The sequence below is a fragment of the Topomyia yanbarensis genome, chromosome 1, assembly GCF_030247195.1.
Source record: "Topomyia yanbarensis strain Yona2022 chromosome 1, ASM3024719v1, whole genome shotgun sequence".
Taxonomy (NCBI): domain Eukaryota; kingdom Metazoa; phylum Arthropoda; class Insecta; order Diptera; family Culicidae; genus Topomyia; species Topomyia yanbarensis.
The window spans coordinates 150,980,430-151,007,099 of record NC_080670.1 but is presented as its reverse complement, the minus strand read 5'-3'; the positions used below and the strand labels follow the sequence as shown (position 1 = coordinate 151,007,099).

Sequence of the window (26,670 nt, the reverse complement as noted above, 5' to 3'; positions counted from 1 at the left end):
GTATGTATGTGTGTGTGTATGTGTGTGTGTATGTGTGTGTGTCATTTAAACTCACACAATTTTCTCAGAGATGGCTGAACCGATTTTCGCAAACTTAGTTTCATCTGAAAGGTATAACGCTCCCATAAGCTGCTATTGAATTTTTAGTTGATCCGACTTCCGGTTCCGGAGTTACGGGTTGAAGAGTGCGGTCACACAGCAAATTCCCATATAAACTGGTACCACCATGATGTTCAAATGATGTAAAACATATTAAAATTGATGTAACATTACTCTAGTTTGCGGGTCTGGATCACTTATGATCAATCAAAGCAGCTTTGACCACATTGGCCACCTATGACGGTTCATGACGCCCCCGGGGAACCCGCCAAGTTCCTAAGCTAATATCACACCCATTCCCCAACGAATTCTCTACCGATTTTTACAAGCTTGATTTGAAATGAAAGATACAGTAATGCCATTGACTGCTGCTGAATTTCATTCGGTTCTGACTCTTGCTTCCGGAGTTACAGGGGTGTTAGTAAGGATACACTGGAATTTCCCATATAAATCGGTACAATCGTAATACCTCAGAGGCTAAAAACTATTGAAATGGTCACCAAATTACTTCTAATCGCAGATCTAGATCACTGATTGCCAATCAAACATTCTTTGAATATATTGTCCACTATCGAAGATTCCGGAAGTCCGGAATTCCGGGCATATTCCACAATTAAAGTCACATCGGTTCTTCGGTGATGACTGAACCGATTTTCTCAAACCAAGTCTCAAATGGAAGGCAAAATATGCAGTTGAGTATTACGTCGCCGCCCCTCCTCCCCCCGCCTTGCCCTTACACCTCCCTCCTTCATCACTCCCTTCCTCTTGGACCACCCTCACGCCCGCATTTCCTGCATCCACCCCGTATACCGAAATAAGATGAAGGATTTCTGACGCATCCTCCACTCCCACTCTACTAACCCCCCATTCCCTACACGTTCAAACCCATTCCACCAACCTTTCCAAATTATAATCACATGAAGATAACATTGAACTCATGCTAATTAAGCTAATTAAATATTATTCTTTTGCCTTTCTCATATAGAAAGGTTATGCAATTGCTCCAAAAACCGACTTTCTAACCGAGGCCCGGAGGGCCGAGTCTCATATAACATTCGACTCAGTTCGCCGAGATCGCAAAATATCTGTGTGTATGTATGTATGTATGTATGTATGTATGTAAGTATGTATGTAAGTATGTATGTATGTATGTATGTATGTATGTATGTATGTATGTATGTATGTATGTATGTATGTATGTATGTATGTATGTATGTATGTATGTATGTATGTATGTATGTATGTATGTATGTATGTATGTATGTATGTATGTATGTATGTATGTATGTATGTATGTATGTATGTATGTATGTATGTATGTATGTATGTATGTATGTATGTATGTATGTATGTATGTATGTATGTATGTATGTATGTATGTATGTATGTATGTATGTATGTATGTATGTATGTATGTATGTATGTATGTATGTATGTATGCATGTATGTATGTATGTATGTATGTATGTATGTATGTATGTATGTATGTATGTATGTATGTATGTATGTATGTATGTATGTATGTATGTATGTATGTATGTATGTATGTATGTATGTATGTATGTATGTATGTATGTATGTATGTATGTATGTATGTATGTATGTATGTATGTATGTATGTATGTATGTATGTATGTATGTATGTATGTATGTATGTATGTATGTATGTATGTGTGTGTATGTGCGGATTTGTTAACAAAATGTACACATCGGTTTCTCGGAGATGGCTGAACCGATTTTTACAAACTAAAATTCAAATGAAAGGTATAATATTTCCTTAGGTTGCTATTGAATTTCATTTTCAACCGACATCTTGTTCCGGATTACGAGTTGAAGAGTATGGTTACAAAACAAAATTTGTTGATTTATCCACATCGGTTTCTCGAAATTTTCTGAACCGATTTTGACAAACTTAATTTTAAATGAAAGGTCCATCAGCTGCTGTTGAATTTTGTGTGGATCCGAGTTCTGGTTCCTGAATTACAGGGTGATACGTACGATCACGCAGCAAATCCCGATTCTAACGAATTCTGCGATGAATGTAAAAAGGCGAAATTTTTTCCAAAATGTAAACACAACTGTTGAATTTGTAGATCTAGGTCCCCAACAGTCATTCAAAGTCTCTTTGGCCACACTGGCCACCATCGACGGATCCTGAAGTATCCAAATTCAGAATAATGGTTATATTGGTTTCTCGAAAATGGCTAGATCGATTTGATCAACTTAGTCTCAAATGAAAGGTGTTGCGTCCCCGGAAACTGATATTAAATTCCATCTCCATCCGACTTCCGGCTCCGGAGTTACGGGTTGTGGAGTGCGATCACACAGAAAACTTCGATTCAAACCGATACCGCGATGAATGCAAAAAGGTGCTCTTATATATACTTACCAAGTGTAATAAGAATGAAAGACATTTCCATACTGTTATATCGTACGAACCAGCTTTTAAATCATAGTTTGGAGAAATGAGAAAGGCACAATTGCACCTCTAGGTGGATTAAAACAGGTTTTTCAGTTCAATATTACCGTGGCTGTTTTTTCTTTTACAAAATTTTAGAACTCGAATAATGATTTATTTTCCTGTATATGGTTGTCATGTGATGTATAATAATAAAATGTAATATATGCATTTAAAAGTTTTTAATGAATATAAACAACGCACACATTCTCGTGATTCATGATTGAGAAAGGCACAATTGCACCGCTAGGTGGATTAAAATAGGTTTTTTCTTCGGTGAAAACATGTTACGTAACGATCTAACTTACTCCCCTTCCCCCGTATGTCACAATATGCAACAACTTGTCGAACCCCCTCCCCCTAAAAGCGTTACGTAATTTATGAATGGTCCCTAAGCAGTAATCCTTGCGCTACAATCGATGGAATGCATATAAATGTATATCAATCTCTCTATTTCATCCCAAAGAAACTGTATACTACCAAAAAATGTCGGCAAATTGTAAATTACTATAGTTTGAGCGAAAGGAAAACACTGCTCTAACCAAATGGTTTCAAATGGGTAAAGTGATCATAGGAATAAGGCGCAAGTATAATATATGGTATAATTAATACAGAGCGTCACTAAACCGATGAAATCAATCATTGTAGCTACTACACACAAGCTACACAAAGTGTTAGTACGGGTTGCTAGGTGAAGATTTATGAGCTCATTTAAACGACATTTATTTAGGTGTTGTATATTTAGATCTTCTTTCAGTACCGTAAACCGGGGTGACTTTGATCATCGGGGTGACTTTGATCACTCGAAACTTTTTTCGTAGATCGTCTATTAAACCAGAATAGTCTTCCGAATCATTTCAATTTGAAATGATTTTTACTCTAAACTTATAAAATACTGATTTGTTATACTTTTTGAGTATATTGTTCGGTTTTTGGGTACAAGAACTACAAAAAACCAAAATTTGACTTAATCTTATTTTTACGAAGCCTCGTCAAGTGTCTATTTTTCATAAAACAAATGAATCTGAGATTTGAGCAAGAGTAATAAGTTACAAGCGAGTTTTTATTTTCCTTTGGAGTGGGATGTGCCAAATTTACATTTAAGAGTTTGCTTATTTTAAATACATTTTTTGTGAAACTTGTTGGCAATTATTTCAAATTTTTTCAAGTTAAAATTAGGAACATTTCTTTATTCTTCGAAATTCCAACGTATTAAAATGGATGAAACTTTTTGTACATTGATAAAGAACTTGAAATGCCTTGTATAATACCAATTACCATCTATTTAACAATGAGCATCTTTCCAGAGACAGTTTAAACAAATATTTGAATGAAAAACATTGACATCAATAACTTAATGTGGGTAAACATGTAGGTTATCAAGGTCACCCCGGAATACGAAAACGGACTTCAACTTGAAATTATTTTTGGAAAAATAGCTGCAAGCGGACAATTTTATGTAAAACCATCCAATCTTGTTCTCCAAGCATCAGTGCATGGTTTAAAAATATTAAACTTGAAAAAAATGTGCTGCGTCTAAAAATATGTAATGATTACTTCGAAAAGTGATCAATGTCACCCCGGTTTACGGTACCTATCGGATTCAAAGATGAATAAAATGCGTTAATCGAGTAGATTCTCGTTAGTATAATAATTTATTAGATTAATCAGCAACAAACTGAAGTGATGCTGAAGGCAATGAATTATGCATAGAAGTGAAGATATACATGTTTTAAGATGAAGCACATCTGCGATTTTATGGCCACATTGTATGGACTCTCGAACAAGAACTAATGGCTGCTGATAATCTCTTGTTAAAATGTCTTCGAAGTATTCATTAGGTGCAATACGGTATTCCACGTGTCGTTTAATATTGTTTGCATTTGCACAGATATGTTGTTTGACACCTTATTTACTTTACTTTATATTGTGGTATCATGTCTAAGCTTCAGATTAATTATCATTATCTTGTTAATACCCTGTGGTATTATACTACATTTCTTGTTTCTAGTTTGAGCCGACAAACGAAATTTACACCAAAAGTGGGGCAAGTCATACGCAATTGAAAGTTTGCGTGCTAATAACAAATATGTTGACGTATGTAGATAAAAACTATTTTTAGTTGGTCACATTTTAAAGATACAGGGGGAGAACGGGTTTGTTGAAATCACGTTTATCAAGCTCACGGAAATCCTGATAGACGCTGTAGTTGTGTATGGATCAAATCAGAATGATCCAAGTTAATTTATAATAAAAGCTTTATGGTCTTCTCTTTTGTTATGGAATCACTCTGTTGAGTCGTACCATAATTATGCTCCGGACCAAAACAATGCACGGAAGAAACGGAATATGCTTCTGGTAGAAGGGTACAGTGAAGAGCTAAATATTCGGGAAAACTATAGATTGCTTATCAAGTATTTCACTAATAGGCGCAAATTTTACTAGAGCGTTTCCGGAAATTACGAAACTTAATGTGTGCAATTCAGGAAATTAATGAAAAGAAATATGTTATGTTAAGCTCAGCTCCGAGACATTGACTTATATTATTTAAGAATCCAAAGATTGCAGTTCACCTCACCTCAAGGATTGTATTTCAATTTGTTCACTTATGCCACTGAACTAGACCCCGTTTGCTGCTAAGCATATGCTAAAAACAGGCATCCACTTCTCAGATTTCTCAACTCGTAACCCACCACCAACCAAGCCGTCGCAATTTATTTTCCATCCATACTGTTTTTAACCTTTTCGCAATTCTAGTAGTACATAACCTACAACTTGACAGAAAACCGTTGCTACTTTTGTTCTCTCTTTGCACATGGCGCGTGAAGTCGATCGATCCCACTGCGGACTTAATCGATTCAATCGAAGATCACACTCTCCCAGACAGGTTTGCTCACTTCTATCCAGATCAGTAAATGACAGGATAATTGCGCTCAGTAGTACTGGTACTGGCAAGCTGATGAAGATGCTACTCAGGTCAACTATTAAGCGAACAATGAACGGGTGGTGAGCTACGGGCAATCGACAATGATCAACAACTTAATTTGCAGACTTTGCCCTCCAACCATTTCTGCTTTGGATGGACTTGAAGTTCGTTTGCTGATGCAAGTCATCCGGGTCCAACCTCTACGGTACCACTGGAAACCGGCTGCTTTTGGTCGGGTACATTGAAATTAAGATATTAAATTTCTTCAGACAAATCTGATATTTGCGACCAAGATTTCAGCGGTGTTTAGCAAGTGCTTAATTAATTTTACTGTGGCTGTTAATTTTAGTGCGTGGTGTTTCTAGTTTGGTTTTAATAACTTAATCATAACTGCTGCGTTCGTTGTTAGCTCTGGTTTGAGGTATTAAGCTTAGTGGCTCGAACTTGACGTTGACAAAAACTGATGACTTTTTTGCTTGTTTCATTTCATATCCGGATTCAGTTTAATATAGTGTTATGATATAGGACATATTTCAACTCAGAGTCATTAATTGCGTATCAAATTATTGCCACTTCTAGTAAGCGCTACAGTTATCCTGATTTTTTTTATTCATGTTATTGAACACTTGTACAAGTAAGCTAGTTCCTGCAAACTTATAGAAAACTTGAAATATTTAGATCTGACGGAAGACTGCTAGATAACTGTTTTGATGCATGAAATTCAAATGAGATAGAATAGTTTGGACAATGATCAATATTTGAGCAATGCTAAGCTGGGTAATAGGAAGCATAATACAAATAATAACAGAAAGAGTGAAATAGGTTGCACCTGGAACAGAGGTATCAAACGAGATAACTCTAAGACAATACAAGACAACTAGTAATAAGAGCAGACTTGGAGCCAATCAGATGTCTTCGGATTTGACTGTTGGGCTACTCTGCCCTTTTATGCAACTGTGACGTAAACGCCGCAAATAAAATATTTGTCAAGGAATCTATTTCTGTGTTTCGTGACGTTTTCAAAAGAAGAATACATGTCGTAACTATATGTTCTATATAAATATGAACCATCTTTTGTAGGACAAAGCAAATGGGCGAAGAGCTGTCCCGTGGGATCTGCGGATCTGCGGTCATTACAGAATTGCCAGATCAGTAGTTTAAAATACCGCCAGCTGGAGTATAACGGATTTCATACTTTTAGGTAGAGATATTGAATTTTAGACTCAATTATTGCTATTTGATACTTTTCAGCGCAAATTTTTTTTTCAACCATTTATGAGTATTGCATTAGAGACCATTCATAAATTACGTAACGCAAAAATTGCCCAAAATTGACTCCCCTCTCCCCCCATGTAACAAATTGTCACAAATTTCTTTATCTCCCCCCTATTACGTAACAAATTCCTTGAAAAAAAAATTTTTTTTCTTCGGTGAAAACATGTTACGTAACGATCTAGCTTACTCCGCCCTATGTCATGTAATATGTAACAACTTGTCGAACCCCCTCCCCCTAAAAGCGCTACGTAATTTATGAATGGTCCCTTACCCATTTTTATGGTTGAATAGTAATAATGAGATGGATAATATTTTACCTAATTTCTTATTCAAAAATACCCAATTTATGGGAATTAAACATGTAATTGTGTGTTTTTGGTACTCTTTAATGGGTACTTTATTTTAACTCTTTCGTGCCCAACTTTTTTCTCGTGCATGTAGGATTTCAAAACTATTTTTTGCTTGAAAACGGTGGGGTCAAAAAACACAAAAAGCCTTTTTTCATTAAGATATGTGCTTCCCTCGCAGTGCTAGAAACTCCTTAATTTTTACCTTCCAAAGCTCAATACAATTATCCAAGAATATTTAAAATTGTCCAATTGCGTGGAAAACGTAGCTTAGACAGTCTAAATTGATAAGTTTTATCAGTTTTCAATAATACTACAACATAGCGAAGATACATGAAAATTTCATTTTCCGTCGTCAACGTAAACTGTTCTTGGCTGCACTGCTGCATCGGAATTCAATCAGACTAATTGCAATAACTTCAGTTCTAGAGCTGATCCTTGGAACTGTTATTACTCAAATGAAAGACAATAATCACATTTATTAGCCTTACTTGTTTTTGTGAGCAAATCTTGCCTCAATCAAAAGTTATAGCTGTTTAAAAACGTTGTTGTCCACAAACAAGGTAAGAGGTAACATGGTAAGAGCAGAGTTTTAATACTACTTTAATTTTTAAATTATACCTGTGTGCTTATTTGTCCTTAAATGCGTTTTGAATTAAGACCAAGATATAATAATATATTTTTGAGAAGCCAAAATTTTCAGTTTTCGTTGCAATTTCGTAGTTCTAAAATGTACTCTGCAAATTTTGGGATTTTTAACAAAAAACTACGTTTCAGTCAAGCAGTTTACTGCTCCGTAGTTTACTGCTAAAAGTTATCTTTTCAGGCTCATTTTTGTTATGGGTTTGTAAACAAATCAAACTGTGTGTTCGGTTTCATAAGCAGCCAAAGCAGAGACTCCTTTACTCAACGAGCTTCAGCTCGTGCGACGACCCTTTGTTGCTACTCCGTTATCGGTCTTGACTAGCTGAAGTAGCACAGGGAGTCAGTAGATAATTATGTTTGGGAGTACCAAAACATCTTTCAATGTGTAACTTCTGGTAATGGTTTGTTAGTGAATATAGGGGTCCGATATAAGATGTTCTGAGAAGCTCGCGCGATTTAAGATGTTTGAAGTCGCTGGGCATCCGGCATACCAGGTGACTTAATGACTGCCCGAATTGACCATATAGAAATATTGAAACGACGAGAAAGTCTAGACAAAATTCTTATTTACGTTTTGACAACCATGGAGCGAATTAGTTTCCAGGGTATAAGATGAAGTATACTGTCCATAAAAGCATAAGAGTCCCATATGGATTTTTGTCGAAAATGAGTTATCTGTTGGATTGTATTCTGTATCACCACTGAATCACAATACACAAATAAGATTATCAGGCTTGTTATGAAAATATCGAAAAAATACCAAACCATGTTTGTCCCATCCATAAGGCTCAATGAAAATGTAAATCTTGAGCAGCATTTTTCTCGGCTTGCTGTTTTTCAATATGGGACTCTTATGCTTTTATGGACAGTATACAGCTCGCTCCTTTTTTTGGCGGCGCTGGTGGTCGAGCGCCACTCATTCCAGTTTTACTGGGTTCAATTCCAGCCGAAGTCGTTGAGATTTTTCTGAGGTGAAAAAATCTGTGGTCACGTCTTCCTTCGGAAAGGAAGTAAAGCCGTTGGTCCCCGGTCCATGAGTTGATAGATCGATATCTCATCCAGATAGTGGAGTCACCTCTCTGGCGTCGGTAAAGAAGAAATTGAATCCAACTTCCATACTTACTAACAAATATCCTCCTCCCGTGATACTTGTGGAGTGAGCAGTAGTATAGACGGCCTCTAGCAAAAGCAAGTATCGGAATAACAATTCCTTCCCTTTCCTTCCGCAATCTACGTTCAAGCCTGGCTGGCGCCGGTATTGATCAATAAACACTTTAGGATTACCAGGAGTTGAACATTGAAAGATATTTCGCTACTCTCAAGCATAACTATCTACTGATTCCCTGTGCAACTTCAGCTAGTCCAGATCGATAACGGAGTAGCAGCCAAGCGTGGTCGCAAAAGCTCAAGCTCAAGTTCAAGTATACAGCTCGCTCCTTTTTTTCCTTACTCTTAGTGACTACCGATAAAAAGGTGTATTGATTGATAGGCTACCGAGGTTGGAATGAGTTATTTAAAGAAAAATGAAAGTACTATTAATAGGTTAAATTAGTCCTCAAGCAAATTATTTGAAACGATCATATTCGAAATGCAGCATATGCATTCGCGACGTAAATATAATTGCAAGAAACAATTGTTAACAGCACCACATAGGAATGTCATTTATCGCCCGATACCAAGGGAATGTCACATGCTCACTAACTAAGGGCTTTGCGAGTATTATTGATTATCTCTTATTTTCGGTCCACATGTTTCTCTTAAAGCTAACGACCACAGTTCGTCGTTATGGGGTGATTTGACTAGTTAAATCCGAGATCCTAGACACTCCTTTGCATCCTAAAAAGTTATTTTTATTAGATAAACATGCAGTTTGTACGCGAATAGCAATTTAGGCCTACCTGGGGCATCTATACGACCCTGCAGAGTGTCAGCAATTAATAAAGCTCTTGCGGTATTCCTTCGAACATTTAGGGGCTCACGCTAATTTTCCCAGCTAGGTGGTTGGGTAGGATCTCTTCACGGTAATCTACGGAGCGAAAAAGCACGGCAATCTGCGGAGCATAAAAAGCGACACAGCACCGTCACTTTTCTCTCAACGCCGTTATTGTAGTACTCGAGACGCTTTACCAACTGCATAGGAGAAATGTTGTTTAAACGTAAGCTGAGAATCCAGAATCACTACTAGATCCTTCAAGTGACTGACGCGTTCAACGGCGGTTTATAGTTGTAAAAAAATCGAATCCTTCTTCCGTGAAAATGATATTAACGAACACTTCTTCGGGTTCACGCACATGCGGCTCGTGTTACACCAATCAGTAAATATATGAAGCTGCTGTTGGAGAAATCTGCAATCTTCAATTCAATTCGACGGAAAATCTTGAGAATATCCACGAAGGACAATCGTGGAGTTTTCAGAACTAGATGTACATCATGGAAGTATAGCAGAAACATCAACGGTCCCAAGTGGCCTCCTTGAGGTATTCCTGACATTGAAGTGTAGGTTGGGGTCTGACAATCTACTATGACAACCGCTATCTTTCGGTCTTTGAGATAGGAGCGAAACCGCCACAAAACACTACCATCACTCCATTTTTGTGATTGCGATATCGTGATTTATCTTGTATGTAGGATGTTAAACACAGCAGGTTTGACGCAGATGACCATCCAGACGTGAAGCCGTGCTGATCGTCATTTAGGTACTGGTTACAGTGAGTCTGAAGAGGTTCCATAATCGCCAGCTCGAACAACTGAAACAGAACTCATTGCAGTTATTCCACGGTAATATTTGACGTCTCGCTGTCTGTCAATAACGTACACCAAAACGTTGGAAAAAAGTTTGAACTGCGGTTTCGATATCTTAGGGGACCAGACTATTTTCCCAATTGTTGTTGGAAAGAGGGTCTGTGAAACTGCGATGATCAGCTTCACGAAAACCGACGGAGAGCTATAGCTATCAAGTAGCCTAACTGCACCTGGGTGGAAAACGGAAATGTCGGAATCCGGTTAAAGATATCCATTGTGGGAAGATTTCCATGAAATGCTAGAAAAATTAAAATCTCTTAGTACCATGATATCATCAACTGCATTGGCATCTTTGAGGATCGTAAAAACCGAGCTGCGGTGTGCTTCGACTTAGTTGGTGTCACGAGCACGGTCGGATGGAGGATGCAATGCGCATTAGTACATCTTTCGATCGCCAAGCGATAATCGTTCAAATCTGCTCAAGGCAAACAAACCAAGAAATGTTCTTGACAGTAAGACCTTCAAGATGGAATTAACTGCTACTAATACGTCAACTCCGGTGGATTTTCGGCTATTGCTAGGGGTGCGGTCACAACGAAACACAACCTGACTGGAAAGCTTGTCATCCTTCAACCACGTTTCGACGAGGACAATGATGCCAAAACTCTTATCAAAGACTGCAAGGCGATATTGCTCAACGGTTCAGTTGGTACCACCAACATTTTGGCAGTATAGCAGCAGTGTGTCCTGTCGTTCAGCAGGGCTGAATATCAAAGAAGTTTGAGGCAAGGAAGGTACCACAGGTGCATTTTACTTGCCTGTGGAAGACCCCTTGTCTCAACTCCACCAGAGGACCGGACGGCTGTTGGTCGCTGGCATAAAGGGCTCGACTGTGATAAGGGGACTTAGGGCTTCTTTACAACTGCTGGCAAGTGTGCGTAGCGGTGACTATGTGCCCCTCGTAAGCAACAGCGGGTCGCTGGCGGGGGAAATACGGCACCTGGCTCTGATATGAATTAATTGACGATTAACTGGAATCGCTGAACTTGAAATATTCAAAATGGATGAATATTTTTTGCAGCAGGAAGTTTGAAAGACCCTTTCTCCACTTCCATACACAGGACCGGGACGACTGGTCAACGTTGGCTGCAGTGGATGGACTGTAGCTGGAGGAAATACAAGTGGCGATGCATTCCAGTATTCCATTAGCGAAACCTATCTTGCTTTGGCTGGTCGAAATTGAATTTTCAAACGAGTACTCCAGTCGGCCGAGTAGACGTTTCGAGTGCATTGTCCTTTAGTTTACTCGGAAAGAAACAAAGTAGAATTTCGTGAGTTCGCTATCCTTCTTGACCAATAAAGTTGGTGGACCCAGAATTGCTCCAGTTGATCCGCAACTGTTCTGATTTCCCGCTAAATGGCTCTAGTACTACAGATAGTTGCTGCAGTGAATTTTTTCATTATTCTCACGACTTCGTTTCGAAGTGGGCAGATCTCCCGGAAGTCGCTTTACAAGCAATTCCCTTTGAGCTAGTGAACCAGAATTAGCCGGAAAGTGAGTTTGAATGCGGATCGAGAGACATGAGACGACCATATTCAAATTATCTGCAACCTTACATAGCTTTGACAGCATTATTCGCAAAGTTTCCCCAGCCGACCTCGGAAAAATGATGCAAATTAGGCAAACCGTATAATTTTATTCGCAGTAGATATTCGTCTGAAAATATTTTTCAACAAAAATTACGTAACATACGCTACCATAACACACAAGAAGCAATTGTTTCCAACGTTTTATTCTGTGTTTTATATCAATTTGAAAAACGATGGAAAAAGTTTTACATTTACATTATACAGTGCGGTTGCGGAAAAATTGTGCGCCAAATGAATAGGCATACGGTGCAAATACGGTAAAAAGGTTCTTGTCACACCGTTCAATTCGCGGTGCGAATGCGGTTTTACTATGCGATGCGGTAATTACCGCAATCACGACGAACCCTATGGCTAGTTCAATTTTTACCACATTTTTGAAAATAATGAGCAATGTTAACTTACATAATGGAATGTCACTGTTTCAACTGTGCTTCCATTAGTACCTCAGAGTCTGTTCAAGTGGAAGAGTTCACCAAAACCACCCAAAAATTTCCAACTTCTTGAGAAATTTTAAAATAGTATCTATTTTAAATTCATTCTAAATTTAGATACATTCCAAACCAGATTCGACTACCACAACTGATTTAAATTAAATTAGGGTATTACATATTACGTATTGCAAAATGAACATTTCAGAATCGAAATGTTGAACCCCCTCCGATTTTTTTTCTGGATCCGCTCCTGATCAACATGATCAAGCTACCTAAACCCACCCGATGCTGGCGTACTTGTGAATATTTATGAAAAAGCTCACTTATGCTAAATATGAATTACAAAATTTTTGCCTGTAAAGCCTTTATAACACGGCATCTACGGTAAAGTACCAGGTGTTTCACTATTTCATGCATTTCATGCCTACAATTGATAGAATGCGTATAAATTGACATCACCATCTTAGATTCGTTCCGAAAAAGCAATATAATAACAAAAATGGTTTGACAATGGTGAAATACTTCTGTAGAAGCGCAACGAAAACTCGAATCGAATGCTCCAATTATAGCACTACCATTTGAACCAACGCGAAGAATAAAGATGGCATAAACTGCTCTAGCCATCGGTTTCAAATTGGTAGGGCGATAATATAAACCGGACCACAATAGGCTCATTACCATACATATAAAAAACGCTATCACTACAATTCTGTAACCACCCACACTCCCGATCTTACTGGGGGATGGGTACGATATATTATACATCTTTGTACGTATATGACATATTAAATTACATGTACAGTGTACACACATTCCCGCCGGACACCTCAGCTAGTTGATCAATAATCTAAGGAAAATCACTGTTCGAAAACCTACGCGTCGGAGTACTGGTACATGAAAACATCAGCAAAATCGAGCCACAAATCCAAAGCGAAGGTAGAGCAACCGAAGCAATGGCCGCAGTTTGAAGTCACTTGCCTATTTGAGCGCGGAACGAAGTGAACCGCGAAAAGCAGAACGGGTTGGTAATTCCATGTGGCCTTCCAAGGTCGTTCAATGCCGTTTTCTCGGCTCATCATCAAATTAGCTTTGGCCGGCTTTGCATTCCAACAGCACTGTGCGACTGTTGGTTACGAGGAATAATCGGACTTTGCGTGTTTGCAATCGTAGTTAGTTATATCCGTTTGCGGCTGCTCTGTCTGGTGGGTTATATTTAAACGAGGGCTGGTCTTTTGCCTTCTTCCGAGGGGTGCGTGTCGAGTAATGTTCACACTACGGATCAGGAATCAAGGAAAGATCCGCAAATCGAAGATGGGAGCGTCCATTGAAAACCCAGGCTGTAAATCTGCAAGTAAATTGCAACAATAAATAATGATAACAGTGATTTAATTGAGGTCTACAAGAAGCGTGTACAATCGTCTTCGTATCACGTTGGAAATAAGTTTTAACTTTAATGCATTTTGTTGATTGATAGACGGCAAAGGCTCGTGGCTAAAAATTAGTGATATCTAATAGTAGATTCAGCTCCGATTGGTGGATCGAAGGATTACTAGTTTTAAAGATACCGCCTCGTTGATTAATTTTCCTTATTGACCACTTACAGTGACGGTTATCCTTCGCGAAACACCGCAGCTGTTGATGAATGCGGCCTCCGATGACGGAGTTATTTCGCGTGCCATTGGAGAGGAATTCGCTATGACGTTAGTTGGGTTGAAAATGTAATCAGAAATTGAATCAGTTATGGGTGTTAGATTGAAACGATGAGTGAGCGATTTTTGAATTTCCGAAATTCTAATCGGCGAATACGATTGACGAGCTGACGCTCGGGATGCATAATGGATTTATTTGCGAAATATGCTAAAAGTTCAATACGTTGAACATATGGGTTGAGGAATCGAAATCAAATTTAATGGATGGAGAATTTTTTTTCTTTATTCCAGTAGTTCTCGAGCATAATCGCTGTACGATAGACATCAATTTTGTTAACTAAAAAAACAAAATTATATTCTGACATACATAACGATGTATGCCTCCATTATGGCACGTAAAAGCTCGATAGTAGTTCTGATGAGGCATCCTTAGTTCTAGTCTCATGAGCTTTATGTATTATTCTTCTAAAAAATAAATAAAAACATTTTTTTTAATAGTTTCCATCTTAGAAACATAAACAGGAAAGAAGTAAAATTTTAATAATAACATGCACCTTAAATGAAGTAATTCAAATATCCTTAAAGATTCATAGTTGCTGTTACTTCGTGAATAACCAGAATAAGCGAAATTGTTCAATGAACCATCTCTCTATACAAAATATAAACAATGGCTTATACGGCTAAAAAAATTTCACTAATATTGGATCATTGAATCAATTTTAGCTATTAGTTTTGAAGTTCCATACTTTCTAATTCCTCATTCACTTTTTTCGTGAAATGTTCCTGCACGAAACTTTAAACACAATTATTCTTTCTGATAAAGTCAGAATTACTCCAATCGGCTGTATAGCTCTTCAGATATCAAGTTCAGCCATTTCAAGTTCATGTGAATGGAAATGAACAGAAATCATCGACATAATATGAATGCTTCATCAACATAATATGCTTGTCACATGTTGTGCCACTGTGCAAAGGTGCGAAACTTTAAGGAGGCATTGCGCTCTTTTCTGTCGGACCGACGAACCCAACTGCAGTTTCTTGGCTGGTTCTCAAAACTACCTACAGTTTCTTCTCAATCAGTCTTTTTCAAGACTTTTTTAAAAATAATTCAGCATCAATAAATATTTATTTCTTCTAAAATGTCTCGGTCCTCCCAGCAAGGTCGTGTGAAAAATATTAAGAAAAATCGAAAAAGGGGAATTTCACCACCTGAAAATCCAAGTGATTTTAGCAGCTCGTTCGATGTTTTATCCGAATATGAAGTTGAAGAAATTTACAAATTTCCACACATTGCGTGTAATGCCATTGAGAATCTTCTCCGGCAATACCGGTGATAATCTTCAATTTTAGAGCCTTCGGAACCGAGCTTTCGATGTTTTTTTTCTGGACGTGAAATTGATTGGTCGAAGAGGATAATATCGAGTTACCGCGGATGGATTGATGGGCCTTAGATCTCATGTATCTCACGGAGAAGTTTTATAAATTTTATTCATATGATTTCAAGACAGATAGACCTTTCAAGGCTGTCTTGAAAGGGTTACTGGAAAGTCCATGTTTGTACGAAATATCCAACATACTGAAAAAATTGCTTGACTTTCCTCCTCCACAAGTTATTCTTATGAAGAGAAAAGCTGACAGCTCTAACGCGTCACAATGCTCTGGAATTACCCAGGAGCTATATTTAATTCATTTTAACCACAATGAGGTAATTAATTTGAAAGTACTAGAAAAAGCAACGTTTTATGCTCCATGTTATAGACGACATTGGGCAGAATTCAAACTCTGACCCGATGTTGTCGATTCCAAGGCTTTGGGGACGGCACTTAAACGAGGGCTTTAGATTTCAAATAAAAATTTCAATCAGGAGGCATGTTGTATGTGTCGGAAGTCTCTTTCTTGAAGATTGTTGGTATTACCGCGTACTTTAAATTGTCGAATAAGTTTTCAAATATAAAGCAGGAAATGTTTGTGTTCATTTGATGTGTTTGCTGTGAACCGACCTTCCACTACTAACAGTTGATAACCCTTTGGCGATCAATTTGATTGGGTAGCTTGCTGCGCGTTATATACCATAGACGGGGCAATGAACTAGGCCAAACTTGCTCTAGTTCGCTTCAACCAACTTTTCATGGGAAAGGTCGATCACTTACTCGGAAAGCGTGGAACAGTCAACTTGATTAAAGAAACAGCTACTAAAATCGATAAGCATAGTGAAATTTACATCGTATGGAGCTCAATGGAACATCAGGTAAAGTCTCAAGATAAAGTCATTCCCCATAAAAACCACAAATAACCCGTCAGGTCATAAAACCATCCGTGTTCTGTTACCCACAGGACCCCGCAGTTTTGGTTTAAAATTGATTAGGTCACGTCATTGTTCCGGGTAGTCCGGATTTCCCTCGACAGATAGCCGAGGGCCAATTTGAAAAATCAAACAGTACTTTACTAATTGTAATACCTCTGACAATGAAAAGTTACATGTTATCTTTATTATTAGTATTTTACAAATGAATGTCAAATGGTTCATGTATTCCCACGGGTGGAGATACTTGAACCACCCCAGAAGGAATGTTGAACCATTCTCCCGGCAAATATCAAATCATGTTAACTCATATAAAAAATTATCGTTTATCCTTTTGTCTTTTGTTTGGAATGTGCGAAATATCATTTAATTTCTATGCTGTGGTATACCATCAAAAATGACAAATAACCTATCCACTGGTTCACCTATCCTAACATCAACGACAAAAAAACATTCATTATTCAAACGTTTGACGCTATCGCAAATGCGTGTAATGTCAGGTTACCGAATGAGTTAAAAAGAAAAATAATATTAGCGTGAAAATCATCAGGGTATAACGTAGTATCCTTAGTGGATCACCTATCCCCATGGTTCATCTATCTCCACCCTCCCCTAAATTCGAGACACAAAGTTAGTCATTTCAGGTATTTCGGTTGTGTTATAAAATAAACGTTTAAAATGCGTCTGCTGAGAAAGAAACCAATACATAACTGTCAGTTCATTTCTTCTAATAGTACCACTTTATACAGAATGAATAATGCTTTTATTACGAAATCACCAATTACATAGGTTTGTCACTAAAGTCACTAAAAGTAATCGCTTTTCATTAAATTGCATTGGTTTTGGAATGTCGTGTTTCGTCATTTTTACCTGCTTAGTGGTATGTAACCCATTAGTCTGAAAATCGCGCCCCCAGCTTTTAAAATAGCGAAACTAAACTCGGCTTTGATAGCGGGATACCTTTTCTTTTATGAACAAGAGAAAACCCCATGGCACAGTTGATACGCGTTCACAGCAACATGTATGGTGATTTGACATAAGCAGTTTTATTACAAGTAATGTCCATCAAGGTTATACAAATTGTAGAAAAGTGGTTGAAACTAATTCATACATTTATTTAGGTTACTGGTCACATTGATTGGACTACTGCTCGCGATCCGACTAATCAACCGGATGGAAGTTACATATATTCTACCTGAGCTGACCGGTAGACCTCATCTTTCGTTTTCAAAGTCAGCTTCGCACCATCAGCTAGAATTCGTTGGGCCGCTTCAAATACCGATCTTATCGTGCCACTTTGCACTGCATATGGACTTCTGTACAGGGCGGTCCAAGTGGTCTTCAGTACGCCTCACCGACCGCTTTGCTACTTTCAAGTGATTTTCATTACCGACTACCGGTCGACAGCTTGTATAATTATTGGTTTCCTGAAGCGAAACCATTAGAACAACATGCCAAATAGTCGAACAGAGGACTTGAACGCATTCTGAATACCTCCTAAGCTGGCCTCATGACATGCCACTTGCGGCGACCAGTTGTAGCATATTATTTATGATGTGATCACTTGGAAACCGGTGTTTGTGTCCATTCGATACTCCCACAACATCAACTGGCAGCTTGAACGGTACTTATTTGCCTCGCTCCCAGATACCAAAATTGAATGAATGAAAACACGGCGAATGAACAGTATCGATCAATTGAAGATATTTTCACAATATACCATACTATACGGGGAACATGTGTGCCACCATTGCAAAAGTAGGAAATCGGTTCCACAAACCTACACGAGCGCCAGAACTGGCGGATTTGTTTGATACCATACGAGGACACGACACTGAATAATCCATATGTTTCAGCTTAGTCTAGTAGGAAAACGATCATGCCGCGTATGTATTACCAATGGATGTTATGAATGGGACAATAATTAGCCCAACAGAACTAGAGCCGGATTTAGATTCAGACATCACAGTCCACAAGCCATTGCTAGCTTCGATAAATCCACTAGCAGTTCAGCGTCAAGCCAGGTTAAGAGTTAGCTGTCAGCGTAGAAAGAGTTCACTTAGGTACTGGCTTGACCGGTGTTTGACCAGAAACAGGTCTCGTTTGCTAATGCTAAGAAGCAGGAACCGCCCTCTTTCGGTCTATATTTTTTTCGTTCGTATAGTGTGGTGTGTTGAGTATGTAAATGTCTATCAAATAGGGATTTATTGAACGTATTAGGCATTAATTAGAGTTTAGTTGTGTCTATAGTGCATTAAGATTCTGATAATGGATATATTGTGGTTCCTTCCTAGACGACTTAGAGAATATACGAAAATCAACAGACATTCGCACAGGAATTGTACGGTTATTTACTATCAATCAAAGTCAAGACAAACTATAGTGGTGTTCACACCTACGATTTTTGGATAATCCATTTTCTTCTGTTATGTGCCGGAACTATATATTTTTTGAACAAAACATGTGGTTTCTAGTTTTGAAAATTGAAATTAAGTATGGTCAATATGGGGGGAGTAATTATTTGATCACGCGATCTGCTTTTAACACGGTGCAAATGTGATTTTGTACCTTTCAAGTGACCTAGTATAGGTTGTAGCTCTCATCAAATATAATACAAAACAATGTTTAAAAACTATTGTGTACCTTCTAAATCTTGATTCATATCATTTTTTGGGATTTTCGGTACAAACGAAACGCTGTTATTATTCAGTCGATTTTCGAATTTACAACGGTTCTGAAAAAATGAAGAATCTACCTTTCTTATGTCTGCTCTTTTGTTATAAATACTATCAGATTTTAAGATAACAATATTAAAATAACAATTATTTTGCGATTTTTTTTCAAGAAAACTATGTAAATTGATTAACATTTTTGTAAAAAAACATCGTTGTTTTAGTTAAAATTTGGAGAGAACATTTATATCTTAATAATCAGAATCAGGCGAGAAATGGAAAAAAATCAATTATTCCTAAATTAGATTTTTTAGTATGCGTATATAATAAGGCCGTGAAGCTGTAAGGTATTAATTATTGCATTTTACATTATAAATTCCAAACTAGATAATTTCAATATCATGTTATTTGAAGAATGAAGGTGATCGTGTAGTAGCGCTGTGGTGCGAGCCTGCACCACAAACGCGCTACAGGCGACTTTTGAAAACGTGAAAAAATGATAAAGAGAGGTGCTAAATCAAGGTATTGATTGATTTTACGAAAAGGTAGATGGGGGATAGATAGGGGAAATCGTGGCTTGCCATTACATCCCGGATCGAAACGTTGGGTGATCTTTCTCGGGCCCGAAGGGAATCCACAAACTAAGACCTTGCGCTGCAACGTTCGACATATGTCCAGACAATATGTTCGATGTTGTAATAACCAACTCCACAAGTGCAGAGGTCACTTTTTACAAATCCAATACGTCAAACATGCGCATCTAACGTTCAATAATTTGACATGATCCGGAACATCATACTGCGTTCAACTACGAAAACCTTAATAGGCGTCCTTCTTTGTAAACGAAAAAAACAGTTTTTATCGCTACCCTTTACACAAAATTCATGAAAATCAATCAGTGTATTTAGAGCATTGGTAGAATACTACTGATTGATTTTCAAAAAAAATTACCAGCGGTGTATGCATAATCTCCCTTTTGTCGTTTTCAAAAATGGCTTTTCGAGGGTTTCTCAGTTGAATTAAGTTTTAATAAATAATTTAAAATGTGACGCATTTACCTTACATGGACCACTTCAGAATTGAACCTAAACTTTCGCCATTTAAATATCATTCACTTGACCTCCCCTCGACACCAGGTATTGAAGTTGTCGCTTGCCAAGTCAGAATAAAGGGCATCTATACATTCACACAGAAAAAATGAAAATTACATTTATCTGATCTGTCTAATAATGGAATTTTACATGTTTTAACATGTAAAATAAAATATTGCAGCTCTTTTGATGTAAAACTCGGTTGAATGGAGAATTGTGAACAAAGCGCATTTTTACATGTTCTTGAATGTAAATTCAAGTAAATTGTGACGCTCCTTTCATGTGCGTCGTGCGAGATGTAAATATTTTTAAGTGTGTTGCTTCCACCTACATTCCTTCTAGAGCCTCGATTAGCCACCGACTGCTTTTTGACATTGCGGAACTACATCTCTCTCTCCAAAGCTCTTCTTAGGAGACTTCAGCTCCCACGGTACGCCATGGTATGCGACAATAATTGATCCATCTTCCTCCACGATGTTTGTGACAACTTCAGTATTACCATTTTTAAAACGGGCGAAATGACACGAATTCCTGCACCACTAGCATGCCCAGGCGCGTTAGGCTTATCAGGAATCAGGAATCAGTAGCGTCTGGCTCAAATGGCACGTTCCCCATGTTGATCGGAGATTTGTGCCTTGCCATAAATCGTCTTTTCATAATTCTCCTGATGGGAAGGATTAGCGAAGTGGTAAGGTTAGGGGTAAGAAAAACAACGACACAGAACAATTAAAACAGAGCATTCTGCACCCCCGGAGTGATGCTGAACGATCTGCAGGTGCTACAACAGAAGGAATAAAACTTCCAACCCCCGGAGGGATTTAGAACCTCTACTCAAACAGTGAGCGGATATATCAACACCCCCGAGGGGATATTGAGATAACAGAACGACAACACCCCCGAAGAGATATTGTCATTCAAATACGGCTAAAAAACTATAGCTCTTTACCACACTGGGTTAGGAACAAAAGCATATCCTTAAATTTCAGCTCTCTGTACATAGGTTCATCTATGTATGGAGAACCAAAAATCCGGATGCGCAATTCCATTAATACAGGGCAATTGCATATCAAATGATATGATGTTCCGTAATTGGATTCACAAAGATCACATGAATAATACTCAGCGCGCTGAATAGTAGCCATGTGATAATTGAGTTTGCAATGTCCAGTCTGTGCCCTGACCAGAATACTGCAGTTGTGCTTGGAAAAATGCAACAAATTTCTTGACATTTTCGGACTCACATCCGGCAGAAAAACCTTTGTTTGAACGCAAGTTTGCAAGCTACGCCAATGGTTGGCATGTTCGAATGCAGCCCAAGAGCGAATCTTGTGCTTTATCCAACTTATTGACAGTGGTAGAACTGGTTCTGGACCAACGAAATCACTCGCAGCGCCAGCTCTAGCCAATTCGTCCGCCCATTCATTTCCAGTAATACCGGAATGACCGGGTACCCATAGAAGGTAGATAGCATTGGAAAGGCTAAGTTCTTCGATTTGAGTTCGACATGCGATTACTAATTTCGATCTCGAATCTGCCGAACTAAGTGCTTTCAGGGCAGCCTGATTGTCAGAGCAAAAATGGATTCTTTTACAGCAAATTCCCTGTTGAAGTGCGGATTGTACGCCACACAGAATCGCAAAGATTTCTGCTTGGAATACGGTACAGTATCTACCAAGCGAATGAGATTGGTTTAATCTCATTTCATGACAATAGACACCAGCACCGGCTCGGCCCTCCAACAAAGAACCGTCTGTATAACAAACTACGTATTCTTCAAGTTGTCGCTCCATCCAGCCAGACAGCCATTCCTCACGAAGAGGAATTCTCACATTGAAAGTTTTAGAAGGAAAACTACATGTGAGTGTAAGGTCACTGGGAGCAAGTGTATACTCATCCCAAGTAACCATTTGGGGCCACAGTCTTGTGTGGCTAGTTACACGATCTATTGGGTTACTGTTCCAGAGCCCAGTAACCTTAAGACGGTATGCACAAGAAAGTGCTTCTTGTTTCAGAAACACATGTAGTGGTTTTATGTTCAAGAGTGCCTCGAGAGCAGCAGTAGGTGTTGTCGAGAACGCACCAGTCATCGCCATCAAGACCATCCTCTGAAGATGGTTTAACTTTGATTGGATTGTCATGACTTCTCCCTTCTGCCACCAAACAAGGCACCCGTATGCCAGTATTGGTCTAACAATTGTTGTGTAGATCCACTGAATGTACTTGGGTTTGAGTCCCCAAGATTTGCCGAAAGCCCGTCTACATTGGCCAAAGGCCATGCAAGCTTTCTTGATCCTGAAATCGATGTGGGCTGTCCAATTAAGTTTTGAGTCGAGAATTACCCCAACGTACTTAACTTGATCTTCGACAATAATTTCAGACTCAAAAAACTGCAATGGACGAGCTCCGGTTGTAATCCTTCGTTGCGTGAAAAGCACCATTGAGGTTTTATTTGGATTAACTGATAGTCCAACATGAAGACACCACCGCTCAACAATACATAAGGCTTGTTGCATCAAATCAAAAAGTGTGTTAATTCAAATACCGGTGATCATTATATGATAATCATCGGCGAAATCATACGTCGGAAACCCAAGCTCATTTAGTTTTCTCAACAAGCTATCGGCAACAAGGTTCCATAGAAGTGGTGACAGCACACCACCTTGAGGACATCCGCAGACACTCAGTTTCCTCATCTCTACTTGTCTTAACGATGAGCACAGATGTCGGTTGCTAAGCATTGCGTGTATCCAGTTCATGATATATGAAGGTACTCCATGATCTCGTGCTGCTTCCAAAATGGATTCGAAAGACACGTTGTTAAAAGCACCTTCAATATCGAGAAAAACTTGATTGCTTTTGTGAAAAAGCTTTTTCAATGTTGTAGACAACATTGTGTAACAGGGTGGTAGTAGACTTCCCCCGCTGATATGCATGTTGCATTGCATGCAGCGGGTGCTCGCCCAAGCTACCATCATGAATGTAGTGGTCGATTAAACGTTCCACTGATTTGAGAAGGAAGGAGGTCAGACTGATCGGTCTAAAGCTCTTTGCCTCCTCATAAGTGACGCGGCCACCTTTGGGAATGAATTTGACAGTTATTTCCCGTCACGCTAATGAAATGTATCCTGTTGCAAGTCTGCAAGTACACTACGGACTACCTGTTCCGGTGGTAACACCAAACAGGGAACCCCAATTCCATAGTGTCATGCGACCCTTTTCAAAATATGCTTGAAGTGTTCATATCCTTTTTGTAGTAGAACTGGAATAATTTCGTCCTTTAGACTTATACGGAGCAAAACTTTCAATCACCCATTTGATCGATTCGGTTGTCACAATTCTACGAGCAAATGCCCAAGAATCAGAACTGCCTGAAAAGAACTCAGGGGCAGTCGTCAGTGATGGCTCCGTACAACCTCGAACGTGTGTGTCAAAAAGACAGTTGAGTACTACATCTTCGTCAGACGAGTATTCACCATTAGCAGTTCTAATGGAACTGACATGAAAGTCTTTCGATTTCGAAAGTAACTTATTTAATCTACTAGTCTCGTTGAGACTTGAGACATTTGTGCAAAGAATTTTCCAACCACTTCGCTCAGAGGATCGAAGGGCATTTCTGTATGCTTTGCGAGCCAACTTAAATGCCTCCGACCCGTCCCTGCGTCTGCGATTCCAAGCTCTCCTACATGAGTCGAACAAGTTCGGTATTCCACCAAGGTGTTCCTCTAGAAGCACGCATAACTCGAAGCGGACAAGCCTCTTGGTATGCTGCTACTATGAGTGAGCTTGTTTTATCCACGACCTCATCCAAATAACTTGGAGATTCAATCGTCGGAAGATACCCATGAAACCTAGTCGCCAAGCCCTCTTCGTAGAGGTTCCAGTTCGTAGATTTGGGATTACGATAGGTGACGATATCTAGCGAGACGTTTAAATGATCAAAGACGATGTACTTATGATCAGATAACGACGGTTCGAGCTCGTTTGGTACGAGCCAGTTTGTCAACTCATGCTGTCAGAGCAGAGAGTTACATCTAACACCTCTTCTCTGCCAGCTCGTGCAAAAGTTGGGCGGTTTCCTGCATTAAGAATGTGCAGATTTGTACTACTTAAGTATTCCATCAATTCGGTGCCTCTCAAATTGATATCAGAGCTGCCCCAAATTATGTGGTGGGAATTTGCATCACTGCCGATTATGAGAGGAAACCCATTTCTGCCACAGTATGATACAACCCTTTTGAAGTCATCAGAAGGTGATGGTTCATTATGCGGCAAATATGCCGAACAATAGACGTATTTCTTGTTTATGTTGTCAACAGTCATATTTACCATGACAGTACAAATATCACGAGTTGTGAGGTCCGATATAAGACAAGTGTCAATTGCACTATTCGCAAGTATACATGCACGAGGCATTTCACGTGGATTTGTCATGCCATTTTTGTTGAAAGCTACGAAGACGGAGTTAAGTAGCTTTCCAACATAGAAGTTTCCTTTATGGAAATACGGTTCTTGAACCAAAGCTATGGAAGCTTTCCCTTCATGCACAAGGCGAGATAGATTCATAGTTGCTGTACGTTTATGCTGAAGATTAATTTGTGCTACTCTAACCATATTCGATTACAGCACTACACATTTCATCATCAGCACTTGTTGTACAGCAACTAGAAGATACCAAACACGTTGGCTTATAATCGCATATAGCGAACCCCGAAATGGGTATTAGGGACATGAACATTATTTGAATCCCACGATTTGCGAAGAAACGAACGTCCACTGTGTCAGAGATTCGCATAACACAGCAAGGGTAAGACCCACGACACTCCGTGCGCGACTGGCATATTTTAGTCCTGCCAGCCATTCAGTCCTCGGCACGGAGTAACACCTTGACTTGAGGACTCCTGTTTTCAGTCGCCTCCTACGACATGGGAACAGGAACCCAGTGGATCAATTCTTGGTTGACATACTTCAACCCGCCGGATGCCACACGGCCTCTAGGCTGGTTTTGGCCGGAGAAAAATAATAGAGTTATCAACCTCCTAGTGGACCACAGCCAGTTACTGGGGAGTTCGCCCGGCTCTTCCCAGGCTCCGTTCGCCATTGAGAATATTTTAAACCCCCTCAACAATTTTACCCATAGCACGGGTCGCATGACACTATGGAATTGGGGTTCCCTGTTTGGTGTTACCACCGGAACAGGTAGTCCGTAGTGTAATTCTTAGCCGGTTGAAACAACCACTACCGACACTACACGGCTTATCTAGGCTGTTCGGAGAAATTGATGGACAGCTCCCATAGATGGCCAAACAGCCGGTAAATTTAAATATCATTCGCTTGACCTCCCCTCGACACCAGGCATTGAAGTTGTCGCTTGCCAAGTTAGAATAAAGGGCATCTATACATTCACACAGAAAAAATGAAAATTACATTTGTCTGTGGTTGAATGGAGAATTGTGAACAAAGCGCATTTTTACATGTTCTTGAATGTAAATTCAAGTAAATTGTGACGCTCCTTTCATGTGCGTCGTGCGAGATGTAAATATTTTTAAGTGTGTTGCTTCCACCTACATTCCTTCTAGAGCCTCGATTAGCCACCGACTGCTTTTTGACATTGCGGAACTACATCTCTCTCCAAAGCTCTTCTTAGGAGACTTCAGCTCCCACGGTACGCCATGGTATGCGACAATAATTGATCCATCTTCCTCCACGATGTTTGTGACAACTTCAGTATTACCATTTTTAAAACGGGTGAAATGACACGAATTCCTGCACCACTAGCATGCCCAGGCGCGTTAGGCTTAACTCTCTGCTCAACATCGCTGCAGTTAGATTGCATATGGAAGGTAATTCTTGATCCCACCCGTAGCAACTATCTAACGATCGTAATCACAATCACTAACAATTCATGAACGCCGTAAACAATTAAGAACAATTCGCGGAGAAGACATCCGCGTATATAGAATTTCTAAAGGTAAGGCATTCAAAAACGTGGTTATTGACGCTGGTTCGTCGACGGGATAAACATCGATGAGCACTCTTTGGAGTACGGCCCGACATATGCGCAACCGAAATAATACCAACGAAAGCGTGAAATACTTGAACCACTGGATGTTCGATTTCTCTAGGTTAGATAGAATGAAATTCAAATTGTAGAAGAATCTGCCTCACTTTGCGAAAAAGAGTTGGTTAATTTTATTCAACAAGTTTTTTGCGAGTAACATTGTGCTACGTTAAGTGTCTTGTCTACACCGAAAAACCGCAATCAACTGATGATGAATTAGAGGTCAACATTGAAGGCATTTTGAAATCAAATTTATCAAGTTGTTCTCGAAAAATTACCATAGGTAGACCGATCGAATGGAATATTTAAAACATAGTCTCTGAGG

At 39.1% G+C, this 26,670-nt stretch overlaps 1 protein-coding gene across 1 annotated transcript in view; it reads left to right on the top strand.

The window, feature by feature from the left end:
* LOC131677193 (uncharacterized) overlaps positions 1-26,670 on the top strand; it is a 63,511-nt gene that overhangs the window by 33,506 nt on the left and 3,335 nt on the right. The gene's annotated exons all lie outside the window — the stretch shown is intronic.